The sequence below is a fragment of the Teleopsis dalmanni genome, chromosome 2, assembly GCF_002237135.1.
Source record: "Teleopsis dalmanni isolate 2A chromosome 2, ASM223713v2, whole genome shotgun sequence".
In the NCBI taxonomy this organism is placed as follows: Eukaryota; Metazoa; Arthropoda; class Insecta; order Diptera; family Diopsidae; genus Teleopsis; species Teleopsis dalmanni.
In genome coordinates, this window is record NC_051847.1 from 147,662,294 (window position 1) to 147,676,407 (window position 14,114).

The following is a 14,114-nucleotide window of genomic DNA, read 5'->3' on the forward strand; positions in this document are numbered from 1 at the left end:
TAATTTAAATCACTAAGAATATGTTTGCATTTCAAAAATATATTTGAAAAGTGCATAGAAAAATCTTGAGATATGACGGAGCTGTAGTGATAATTAAAACTAAATAGCCGCCGTATAACTCATTTATATTAAGTCAACCAAATAATGTCTTTCATTATCGTAATTTATTCCTTTGTTATCTAAATCAGGGCTGCCCAGACTAGATACGATCGCGGGCCAATACAAGTCCGATTGGATGGCCACATAAACAAGTACATACGCCCATGGTTTTTTTGGACAAAAATAAAATTTTATTCCGCGAGCCATGCCTTAGACAGCCCTGATTTAGATTACAAGATTACTTGTTTTTAAAAATACCTCCTTTTTTTACTAGTTATACTAGAATGTAGATTATTTGACATTCTATAATTCAGTTAATTTGTTTTTTTCTCCTAACGAGCACCCCTATTGACCGGATGAAACATTTTGCTAAAGCTAACTTTATTTTACAAGTATTTGCAACCCTTTTACCCCATTCGAGCAGACACACCTCTTAAATGTGCAAAAGTTAACATCTTATAAGTGTCTGCTCGACAAAGTTTCCACTGTAATAGTGATAGAACTTCTATTAATAAGGAATTTAGACTATTAGTAGGATTAAAAACTTAAATCTGAATGTTATATTTTAATCATAACATGTATGTATATGAACGATCTATGTATTATTCCTCTAATCCTAGTGAAATAAATTGTAGAAATCAAATCTTTAAAAAAAAATTATTAATTTTGAATATACTAAATTGCCATTTACTCTCACTTTAAAAATTATTTAAGGACTCAGCCATATATCATATAGATCAGGTTATGCTGGTAAGCCAAACTGGCCAAGCGTAGACTATTAAGGTCCATTGCGATAACATATATCATATAACTCAATTCAGTATAATTTAGTGTGTTGAATCTTATATTTTTATTTTTCATATGAGAAGACATTAATTGCTTTAAGATCTTATCAAATAAAAGTTTCATTTATAAATTTTAACATTCAAAATAAAACTCTCTTCTATCTTAAATGAGTAACTCTATTTATCGATTCTTGACTAATTACTTTAAAGTCGTGTTCTAATATTGTAAAAAAATTTCTTACATGATGTAGGGTATAAAAATTATAAAAATAGAAAACCAAATTATAAATTTAAATCAGAGACGAGTATGCAGACAAGTGCCCACTACAAGAGGCTACTCCAAAATGATAAATAACCCAAAAATTTCTTAAGAAACCAAATAAAAAAAAAATCCCCAAAAATATACTAGAACAGCAACAACAACAATAACAATAACAATACCATAAGCTACAACAACCACACCACAACACCAAGAACAAGACAATAGAGCATGCCTTACTATGTTAGTACGTCTAAGATACATGCCAGTATAATAAATATCTTCTATTTGGCTTGAGTTGGTTTGGCTTGACTTGGCTTGAGTTGGCATGGCTTGGCTTGGCTTAGGTTGGCTTGGCTCGATTCAGTTCGGCTCGGCTTGCGTGTGCTTTAACTTTAACTTTGAATGGAATGGAATAAATATTGAATTGAATCATGTACAAGTGAAGTTGGCGTTGTGTTATTCTAAGACTTTCAAAATTTGGTATCGCTTCGCTACGCCACATAGCATAATGTTTGTGGGGTTTGTATCTACTTAACAGAATATATACAATATTTTTGTTATTTCAATTTTCGTTTTTTTTTGTTTTTTTTTTTTTTGGTTTTTGTTAGCGTTTTTTCTTATATTTTTCATTTTTGTATTAAACATGTGCCAGCCAGCGTCAACCAGATCAGGCAACCACACCATCACTTTGAATCACGTTCCAAACATTCTAGTTAGAATTTGAATGGTTTCAGTATTTCTATATTTCTGTATTTGTGTACTGAGAAAATTTTAAAAATAATAAAACCGAAATTACAAACAAGTCTTCAAATGCGAATGACTTGAAATTTAGTTCGTCACAGCGAAGACCTTGAGATTTATATAAGTTAAAAAGCTTTTATAGTACTTAGATAACTAAATGAGTGTGTACGTTATAATAATTTTATATAAGTATAATTGCACAGATATAAATACTTTCAGCTAAATACATTCATTTAAAATAGCAATAACAAATTTGTTCACAGTTTAGATAGTTCAAGTCCGTAGCCTCTTACTTCATCTAAAGTAATTCTAAAAATTAATGGTGAAGACTGTAATAAAATTTGAAATATAATTTGCCATTTATTTTTTATATAAAATTTTATTTCTAAAATTCTAATAGCACTTCATAAAATATTATTCAGTTACTATGCCATACTTAAGGATTCTCTTTTCAAAGCTTTTATTAGAAATATAATAGAACTTCTTATTCCAAAAACAAAATTTTTGCAAGAATTTTCTATATATGAAAGATTTCTAATATGCCATTTCTAAAGCCGACAAAATGAAAACTCTCATCAAATAGAAGAAAGTCATTTTCAACTTACTAAAAACGTTAGAATGCAGTCAAGTCAACTTATTTCAATTCATTTGTGGACCTTATAATCCTGAGTTCAACATTTTTTATCGCAAAATGTTTAAAAGAAATGAGATAAGATTTAAATCTGTTATCCAATATATCTCTATATATAAAAGATTTCTGATATCCCATTTCTACAAAAAATTTAAACATTTATCAAATAGATTAAAGTCTTTTTCAACTTCTTGAATTTCTAATATTTTTTGAATTTCTTGAATTTATAATATCCTGAGAAAAACTTCATTGTTTTGGCTTAAAACCCGAAGAAGTTATTTGTATACTCCCAAACAGATACACAGACTAAATCAATTTAACATGCTTTATGAGGTGCTATAAGGTTTTACAATCTTATACTATTTATAAGTGATAATACATATTTCATACCATTTGTGTGAAGGATATAAAATATTAAAATTAAGTTAGAGAACAACTATGTATATCTCCGTATAATTTGTTAATATAGTTAAAAGTTTCGTAAGTGGACATCGTTAATGAACTTTTGTGCGTTCAAAAGGGTTGTCCAGCCAAATAGGTCCGGGTTAAGTTCATTCAAAAAATTATAAAATGTGGGTTTAGAAAAATTGTCTACCAAAGAGGAGTGTCGATCATGTCAACGTCATTTATAAATTTGTCGTTGATTTCAATATATGTAAATGAAACAATTGCAAGTAAATTAGGATAGTTTTTAACGTATATATGAAAAAGTACTTACTTGAAAATAATAAACCCTTAACATAGAACAGAGAATATCATACAACACAATTATGATGTTATTAAAATGATGTTAAAACTTATTATTATTAAAATTATTATTATTAAAATATTTATTATTAAAATTAATATTATTAAATTATTATTATTAAAATTATTATTATTTTTAAAGGTAGGTGATAACGTCGTTGAATATAACGTCAAATAATATAACTTTATAATTATTATTGGTTAAAATACTCTGAAGTTTATTTATAACTTTATATAATTTAAAAATAATAAGAGTTAAATAAAGAAATTACTACTACAACTTAAGTTTTATTTCGAACGTTATATCGAATCTAGTTGCGTTTTTGAAGATATATGGAATGTCTGATCTAAAAAATTTCTTAATTTCATATTTACAAACCTTTCCTCTTCCAATTAGATTAGGTAATAAAATTACTAAGGTTTGTTTTAATTATTTTAATTATTACCATAGCGAAATTAATAGACTACTATGCTATTTTACTGTATCTCGTGAAGTTAAATTTCTCATAAACTCTTTTGATAATTTAGATAATACTTTTATGCCGTTTCTATGAATAGTATAAAATTTCACAGAGACATATAAATTTAGATTTATTTATGTAAAATAATATGTCTGTACCATGATCCAAAGTTTCGCAATCTTGAATTTCTATTCTTATCTGTTATCATTATAATTGTGTTCTCGCGGTTTCTGCGCTTCATATATACGAGTATATTTAAATTGGTTTCCTAAACTTGATTATATTATTTAAATCTCAAGCTATCCTGCCAACTAGTAGTCGGTTACTTTTTTTTTATAAAATTTTAAAATTTGTAATCAATTGTAATAAATTAACAAAATAAATCTATTAAGAAAACAGAGTGTAATTAAAATTAAGAATATAAAAATACATTCTGGTCTTCAGTTTACAAAATTAATTGTGAGTCTATGTTTACCTAATGATATCATTAAATCTTTTTTAAGCAAAGCATTTTATCAAGGTCGCCTTTACAGTATCTTTCTTTTTACTTTAGGAAGTTAGTAAACTAAGTGATATCAACCAAAAATCTTAATCGTTTATATTTTTATATAAAACATATGTATCCGAACGCAATAATATCTAGCCAAATTAGCTCATAGTCTGGCAGTAAACATCTGTGCTAAATGGGAAACGATAAAAACCCTTACTCCACCATTTCTTACTGCAGTAAATCAACAATTGTTTTTCGAGAGCTTCTTCGAAAAGTTTGTTGCACTGCAAGAAATAAAATCTTTAAAATTCCGATAATCCATCACAGATGCGTGCGTTAACGTTTCATTAGCATTAATTAATGCAAATTAACAATTTAAGTGAAAGTTCCTTTTTTACTTGAACTGCTTAGATATTCAGAAATGTATTATTAAACTTCGATCAAACATTACAACGAAACCAATAAAAGCTAAAGACTTAATCAAAATTTAATCGACCTAAATTTTGCAAAGCACCGAAACACGTTCGAAAAATTGAAACAGAGAACTTCAGATATTGAATTAACTAATTGAAACCATAAATTAAACAAAATGAAAACAAACTTAATCATCAAGTTTAACCAGTTTCGAAAATGTTTGTTCGTGTTCTTAGGAAAAAATTGATGACTTTTTCAGTTTGATGTATTGTTTTTTGAAATTAGTGTGGTAAAAGGGCCAAACAGTTTTGGTAATTCCAGAAAGAAATGATTGCATGCAATTTCTAGACTAGTGAACAACCTATATAACTTAATATAGTGATCTTAATAAAGAAAGTTTTATAAGTTCTTAGATATAATTTCCAAATATTGTATTTAGTTAAAATGTTATATATAACACAGAGTTTACTGAAGTGCTATACAGTTGGAATATTATAAATGTTATTAGCAGTAAAAATTTAAAGTTTATTGGAGTTTAGAAAAAAAAGTTCTTTTATAAATTCCTACTGAAGTGCCTTTATAGATTGAAGAACAAACAATATTGTACTTTTTCGTTCTTTACTATTTTTCATCAGTAGAGTTTTGGACTTTAATGATGCTTGTACGGTTGGAGAGTCGTTGATTTTACTTCACAGCCTTAAAGCATGAGAAAACCTCTCTTTAATCTTAATTAGAAGCACAGTTTAATTTAATATTACTATTTTTATTATCATTATTATCATACTCATCATCATTATTTTTATTATCTTCATCATCATGATTATAATCTTCATCATTATATATTCCTTATAATGCTTGTAGTGTTAAGCATCCGCATCATCTTACAGTTACCTTAACTTATTATTTACAAGATTGTAATCACCTTTTTAAAAGGTGATATCGAAAAACTCAAAAAATAAAATAAACTTCAAAAACCGGAAACCTCGAAAAGAGAAATAATTTTATTAAAATGATGGAGTTGGCTCTTACTTTATGACCATACCAAACAAATCAGTAGAAGAGGATAATCTTTTGGCATAAGCCCTAAGATAACGCAACGTATTCATAGCCGGTCTACATAGTACAGACTTATCCTAATATATCATACAAGAAATAAATCTTATTTTTACGGAACTTAAGGTCGGCTATTTAACACTTCATTTGGTAATCGGAAACACATATGTTAAATGTGTATTAAAATTTTTAAATGTATTTTAAAAAATATTTAGATAATAAATATTAGTATAATATTATAATATATTATAATATATATTTTAATTTGGCAGAGCACGAGTGCAATTTCTGGTACTTACGGTCACAAAAAATTATTTACGAATAATTAAATGCAATAAATAATTCCAAGATTACTGATGATGGATATTTGGCAAGACTCGAAACAGCTGTATGGTCAGCCAAATATTCAATTATTTAAAATAATATAAAAATAATTTTTTATGATGTTGTTTACTACTATTCGAAACCTCTTTATTTTAATATATATCAAAAAATTTAGATAAAATTTAGATAAAATCTAGTATTTCATAAATACTAGAAATAAGCAATAATAAAAACTCGAGACAGATTTAGTGAAGATGAAGAAAAGCTGACCATACTAGTATGGGAACTGTGTGAATTGTGGTGACAAATAATGATGGTATTGACAAAAAAAATAAATTAAAACAAAATGAAAAAAAAAAAATAAAAAAACATAAAAATCAAAAAAACAATAAAAATCAAAAAATAATAAAAAAATAAAGAAAAAGAAAAGAATATGCAATATTAATTTCGACGCTTTTTTATATATATAAGATATCGACGCCAAAGGCAATGATAGAGTCTGCTAAGAATAAAGCACTAAGTACTTATCTGTAATCTTTTTAGATAAATATTTAAATTAACGTACGTAAGGACAATAATAACTTGCCATTGAATTTTAAAAATAACAAATATATTGAATATTTTGGTGACTTTATATCAATTACTTCATAAAATTGAATTAATATCAGTTATGACGTAAACCCTTTTACGTTTCTGCAGCAATGACGAAGTATCAACAGTTGTGGAACACATAAAAAGTTTTATAAACACATAAAAATAATATCCGAGAGAAAAAATCATCATTATCATCATTAATGGCGCAACGATCCTAGCTGCGATCCAACAAAAGAACAACAAATAAATGTTGGCCTCTCTAAAAAAATCAAGTGCCGTGTAATTTTTGTAAAAAATATCACATAAAACATATTCGTATGAAAATAAAAAAAATATATTTTTTTCCCGCATATATTTTATCTGAAGCTTGATTTATCATAAAAATAACATCCCAATAACTACTTTTCAATGATTTCTTTTAAAATATGTTTATTAAGTGTACGCTAGGGGAACGTTCGATAAATCTCAAAAACTTATAAATAATTTAATATCAATTTCGATTTAATTTCCATAATAATTGCATAAATGCTAATACAAAATAAGCAATCAAATTGCAAAAACTTTCGCATAATAAAAAATATTTCAATAAAAAAGGAACGTGCGAATAAATATTTACCACAGATTACAAATCGCATCAAATTTCACAATATATCACCCAATAAAAATAGAAAGTACAGAGCAGAAAACAGTACAGTACATCGACAACAAAAGAACGACAAATAAAGAATCGGAACCAATACAATCTGCTGAAGCCAATAAAATTAGAATACAAGAGAAATAGAAGCATAGTTCCATGGCAAAAACCGCTATTGTAGTTTTAACTAAAATATGTTAACGCAAAATGGTACCGCAAGAACAAGCCTGCAAAGGATATACGCGTGAGCGCAGAGGCAACTTTGTTCATACTCGCGCATAACAAACAGAAACGATAAGATGCCATAACTCAAATATCTAAATAGATCTACCCGAGTTTATGACAATGCTAATAAAATTATTGTATCCGTATTGGATATGCAAACAGACAGACAAACAATCGCTTTGGCACATAAATTTTTGCACTACAATGGCAAACAATAGAATTTGAGGATACTAAATGGTTTCGCAAAAATGAAAATATTTCATTGTCAGTTACAGCGAACAAAGTTGCATAATGAGCAGGAAATTAACGAATGTAACACCCCAAATACAACAAAAAGCCAAACAAATATCCTTACCCTCAATCTGCTTTACCTGGAGATTGGCTGCTGCAGCGATGAGTTTCGAGCATATGAGGGCAGATCGTCTATACCAGCATTTTGACAATAAAAAATTTATAAACCGTAAATCTGCTTGAAGGCACTTTACGATTCTTGCAGCTTAGTCAAAGCATCCTGCTCATACATCCATGAGCCCAACAGTTACTGAGGGGTGCGTGATTTGTTTAATTTACATAAAATAAATCGATTGTAGATCACATAAAAAAAATCGTATTAACAAAATATAATTATTTAAATAAAAACGTTCGCAGCATACTTAAGTTCTTCCAAACCTCAACAATCTTCATCCTTTCAAATAACTATAGATTCGTATAATAATCAATATGCTAATGTTGCTTACTTTTCCATAGTCAAGACACAGATTTGTATCTGTCCCAAAACAAGAATAGGAAGTTTGTTTTCTTCTGCAGCTCATTTACTACAAAATATACTTGAAGCTCTTCCATCATTTCATATCTCAACAATATTTTTTCTCATAGTTAACATAACAATGAATCAGCAGCATCTGATCATGTGTGTTGCTGCATCAACTGAGGGTGAGCTAAGCCCAAACCAGTGTCGAAGCGAGTCGATGACGATGATGATGTGTGTAGAGGCATTCGTGATGATTTCAGCACTATTACGGCTTTGTTCCGTCTTCACAATTTTTTTCTATTTTGCTATGTGAAGAAAGTTGTCAGGTAAACAAAGCTGCACGTAAATATAAGCGCAATCTGAGCACTCATCCTTCCTAGACACGGACACGAACACAGCACCTTTTCTCTATCTTTCACATTTAATATATTGATATGCTAATCAATAAACTATGCTCAATTCAGGTAGTGCCTTATAACTACCCTATCCTATAGTTCGTATAAAGTTTCATTCTATTGATTTTCATGTTTGTTGTTATTATTTCAACATAAAATTATGATCAATGATCTTATCAACTTTTGTCAGGTTTTGTTCTCCTTGTTCTCCATTACAAAAGCATAAAAGCATAAAAAAGTATTGTTAAGTAATATAAGCAACACCCTTTAACAAATCCACAAAAATCAAATCATTTATCAATTAAAAAATTGGCAAACATTGTGTTTCGCCCTCCTTTTAGAAAAAACCTTTTTAGATACATTATCTTTTTATTTTTTTTGCAAATATTAAATTGGCAAATGATCGATTGTTCGATCACTCATATGTTTTCATTATCCATTATGCACAAACAAAGAAATTGTTCAATTTCTTTATCTTTTATGAGATCCTAAAAAATGATTTGTTAATTTAATTGTTATCTATAATTTATTTCATTTCATTTTATCTCATTTTATTTTTTTATAGTTTGTCACATCATATTTGCGGCTTCAAGTCATATAAAAGGATATCTATTGTTGCTGATAATGGATTTTGCCACAATTTTAACCTTTTGGAAATTTGCACAATAGAAGAAGGATTGCTTGAAGTGTGTCCATTTGAAAAAAAAATGGAACAAAAAGTGTTTCTTTTTAAATGTAGAACAAAGAATTTAAAAGAACATAAATATAATACAAAGAACTATAAATTCAAGAAAAAGAAAACAAGAAATCAAGAATTACCAAATAGTCCGACAATAAATAAAATCGAGTATATTAAAGCAACTCATCGGCTGATAAGCCCATGTGATAACCAATATAAATAACAGCTTTTTGAAAAAAATTCGACTTAATTCCACAAGGTAACCTCATTCAGGATCCTCAGTACAAATATTCTAGCAATAAATAAACGACTTAAATATAGATATGCTTGAGTAATCTTCTTTAATCGAGTTCTGTTATCAATGTAGAAACTGTTACTGATAAAAGTATTTTAAAGTCGTGATCATCATTCCACCAACTGATTAACATCTGCAAAAGCTATAAAGATTACACAATACATCGTCAACATTATTTACTAAAATAATTAAGACACATTGAAACTACCATACTCTAGTTGCCCTACTAAACTGAAATTATTAGCAATTGCAAGTTATACTTATTCACTTCACTCACGCAACCAGTCAACTCACCACAATATTATAAACATTGCAGCAAGCGAAGCAACCTGCTAATAACGGCAAATAATTGAAGTAGTATATAAAATGTGGCAGCTGACAGTACCAAAAAGTAGTAAATAATTTTACAATTTTACAAAAAATTTCAATTAGAAACGTCTGTATAGTACAAATGTTCTCAATGTTAAAATGAAAACGCTTTAATAATTATAATAATTTATTTATTATTTATTATATTTGTACTACCCTAAAAAAAGTATAGAATATAGTCGAAATATTGGTTTAAATAAAAATTGTTTTTAAAAAACCAAACTTTTTTAAATTATTTTATATAACTATTAACCAATTAGCCCGTTTTAATGATAATAGAAAATTTGATGGCTATATAGCTGCGAAAGACTCTCGATTCCTATCAGGTGATATCAAAACTGATAATATAGTGTCTTGCTAAGCTGAATACTCTTTACGGTAATATTTAGAAATGGATCCTATGGATTAGGGATCACGCTGGAATTACTGGCCACAAAATTGCAGACCAATTTGCTATAAGAAGAACAGTCTTGCCGTTTGTTGTACCCGAAACATTTTGTGACTTAAGAAAAGGTAATTTCTTCTTCACTTATTGAGAAAGAAGTGGAGAAATAGAGAAAATGACTGCGATTTTCAATCTAAAATAGTTTAAGGTTTTGCGATAAACTAAACAAAAACAATTTAAGAACCATTGCGGTAATTGTGACATTATAAGCATAATACGAAGACGATTTGATAAGTCAGTGACTTTTTGAATAAAACAAATTTTTTTCAGCAAATAATCATTTTATTTTTCTATATAATCACCTTTTAGCTCGATACATTTAGTCCAGCGTTTTTCTAATTTTCTTATTCCCTCCAAATAATAGGTTTTCTCAAAGCTCTTAAAATACACGTTTGTTTCGGTAATGACTTCTTCATTCGACTCAAATTTTTTGCCGCCCAGCCATTTCTTTAGGTTTGGAAACAGAAAATAGTCGCAGGGGGCTAAATCTGAAGAATATCGTGGATGGGGTAGCAGTTCGGCCATGACCTTGTTGGCTGACAGACTCTGTTTGGCCTTCTTTGACCCACGTTCAAAACAAAACGGTTCAAAAATTGGTTCGGATTAAGGCTGAACATCGCTAAACACTGTTTTGAAGTGGTTACACGATTGCGCTTATGGTCGAGTGTGAGCAATCGCGGCACCCATCTCGCGGAGAGTTTTTTCATGTCCAAATATTCGTGTAAAATATGATGTACCCGTTCAGTTGAGATACCTACAGCATGAGCCAACTCACGCTCATCCAATATCATTTCATAAATTTTATCGACGATTTCTGGCGTGATCACTTCTTTTGAGCGACCTGAACGTTCGGCGTCACTAGTGCTGGTACGACCACAACGGAACTCTGTAAACCATTTTTAAACCATTGAAATTGATGGTGCCGAGTCCAGTAGTATTTATCATGTCTTTCCTCAGTTTCAGTGATGGATTTTATACGTAAAAAGTAATGCTTAAACAGCACACAAAATTCACTTTTTTCCATTTTCGTAAAAATTCACGAGGTTGTCTGCTTTGAACGGCTATCAAACACCAACTGAACGATGTAGCTTGCTCAAGATTAGAAAGTTGCGCACTGGTAGATTACAGCTAACGATAGCACTGTTGCATTTGGAGTAACTGCGTGGGAAATTCAATAAGTCACTCACTTATCAAACCGCCCTCGTAGGTTGAATTATTCTCTTACAGGACTGGGAGTTTTTCTAAAGGAATTTACAGGTTGTATGAGAAATAGAATGAGACTTGAACTTGTCCAGCACTGATGCATAAACGAAAGAAATACTAAGATAGGCATCTTATATTTAATGAAGAAATAAGACTCGGTACAGTATATTCAATATTGCAATTTTTTGAAAAAATCAGACTTAGAAAAATACTTTAAGTCCATGGTGGCCCTTTGCTCCTCATAGGATCTACGGAAACTAATATATGGTTTGAGCACAATAGATCTTTTGATCGCCCAACTTAATAGTAAAAATATTTTGCATTTATTGTAACTTGTGTGGTTTTATAGACACTTCCGACTAGTTAAACTCCAAGGATTATGCTTAATGTTCGTATATAAATTACTTTGAGATTAAATTTTAAACATTATATTGACGACTTTAAGAAAATTTGCAAAGACACCATTAAAAGACAAGTTGTTGAGATAAGATGAAGATGAAAATGAAAGGACTATATTATTTAGAATCTATAAGATTTTTAATATGTTTTAATATGTTCATTTTGCCTCTTTCAAAACATACAATGAATACAGATATTTCTTCACTTATAATAGTTTAATATTTTTCCCAATACCAACAATGTATTATTAAATGATTTCATACAGGAATAATTTGTTATTTAATGTCCACGCTAATAACTATTATTAATTAAGCATGAGTAATATGAGTAATAATTGGCTTTGAAGAAAATCACTTGAGAAAATGATTAATCTGTTAATTTCCGCTTTTAAGTATAGTCTTCCACTCAAATTATTTTTAATAAAAAAGCATTCATATCAATAAAAATTAATTCAGTAGCATTATGATATCAATTAGAATCAATGATAATCATTATAAAATTAATTGTTCATAAACATTGTTGTTGCTGTAAATATCAGTATTATCTGGTTCATTCAAAAGAAAAACAATCCACTTCAATAAACCTAAGAAATCATTCAAATTCTGAAGAAGAAGAAAATGAATAAAAAGATTCTCTCATATTTTTTTCTCATCAAATTCACAGCCACATTAAGGTAACCTGCCTGCATTATCAACTGATGCAACCTTAAGTATGTGCGACGCCTATATCCGCACATCAATCTTATTCAACCTCCAAGAGCAGATGTTTCGGAAGATTTGTGCGAATTTAAAAAAAAATTAAATAAAAATAAATAAAAAAGAAAAAAAAGAAACAACAAAAATAAAATTTATATGGGCTAAATTACAAGTGCAGAATTAAAACGGTCAAAAAGGTAAAAATTGAGATTCTTCATGGTTTCTGCTTTTTTTCCTTCTTATTTGTTGTTTTCTTCTTATACTATAGCTTCATTACTGTATATGTAGGTGATATGAAAGAATCTGTATCAACAGATGCACAGAAAAGCGAATTAATAACAGAGGTAAGAAATGTTACAACTTCAATGTTTATTAGTTGAGATATAACGCCCTATGGCTAGAAACTATTAATTTAATCTAGTTTTCACATATATAGTATAGTTGTTATCAAGTTCTTCTGCATCCTATTGTTTTTAGTATAAGTATAAATATAATTTATTAATAAGTAACTACAAAAATATTGACCTACTTTTGAAAAAAATATTTTTTTTCTAATCCATTCGAATATAAACGTTTACATAATATATATATTACAATATATAAAAAATATATAGTTTATATATTTTTTTAATATACAAATATTAAATAGTTTATGAAATATATATTTTTTCGGTAGTTGTATACCAAAAGTTGTTTTATATAATTTGCAAAAAGTAAAAAAACATTGTTTCCCATTCTTTTACTTTCCATTCTCCTGTAATTGCTTCATTTGTGGCTTAAATTGTTCAAGTCTCCGAATTATCAGGCACCAAATTCATTAAAGCCATAACAAAAAAATTTGTTTATTACTTTGGATGTTGCATCTTCCATTTCTCCCCAATGAACGCAAATTGAGTTCAAAATTAAACCTCGGAAACCAGTTCTGAACTGTCTGTCCGCCAATTACGTGGGAATATGCACTTTATTATTGAATTTTATTGTACCTTCTGGTTTATATGATTTTTATTGTATTTTTCTTCTTTCAGATTTCAGTATTCCCCCCTGTACTTGAATGTTTTCTATACTGTACTCGTACTTTAATGCATAAGATCATTATATACATAATCAATCTTAGCGGTATTACTCTAAAAGATGTACTCTTATATAAGTAAATTCTGATTTATTGTAGCCATTTGTATTTTTTTTTTTCTTTTCAGAAAGGAAGCTTAATTACAGGACTAAAAATAATTATAAGCACTTTTATACATACGAATACATCACCATGAGTACATCATTACAAATGCTCAACGGTGAAACTAATACATCCTAATATTATATCACATGTCAAAAAAATCATACACATAAACCAATTTAATTTGATCTATTAACATAATCTGCAATATATTTAAAGCCAGTTTCTATAATTTCTCAGTTTTGAACATAT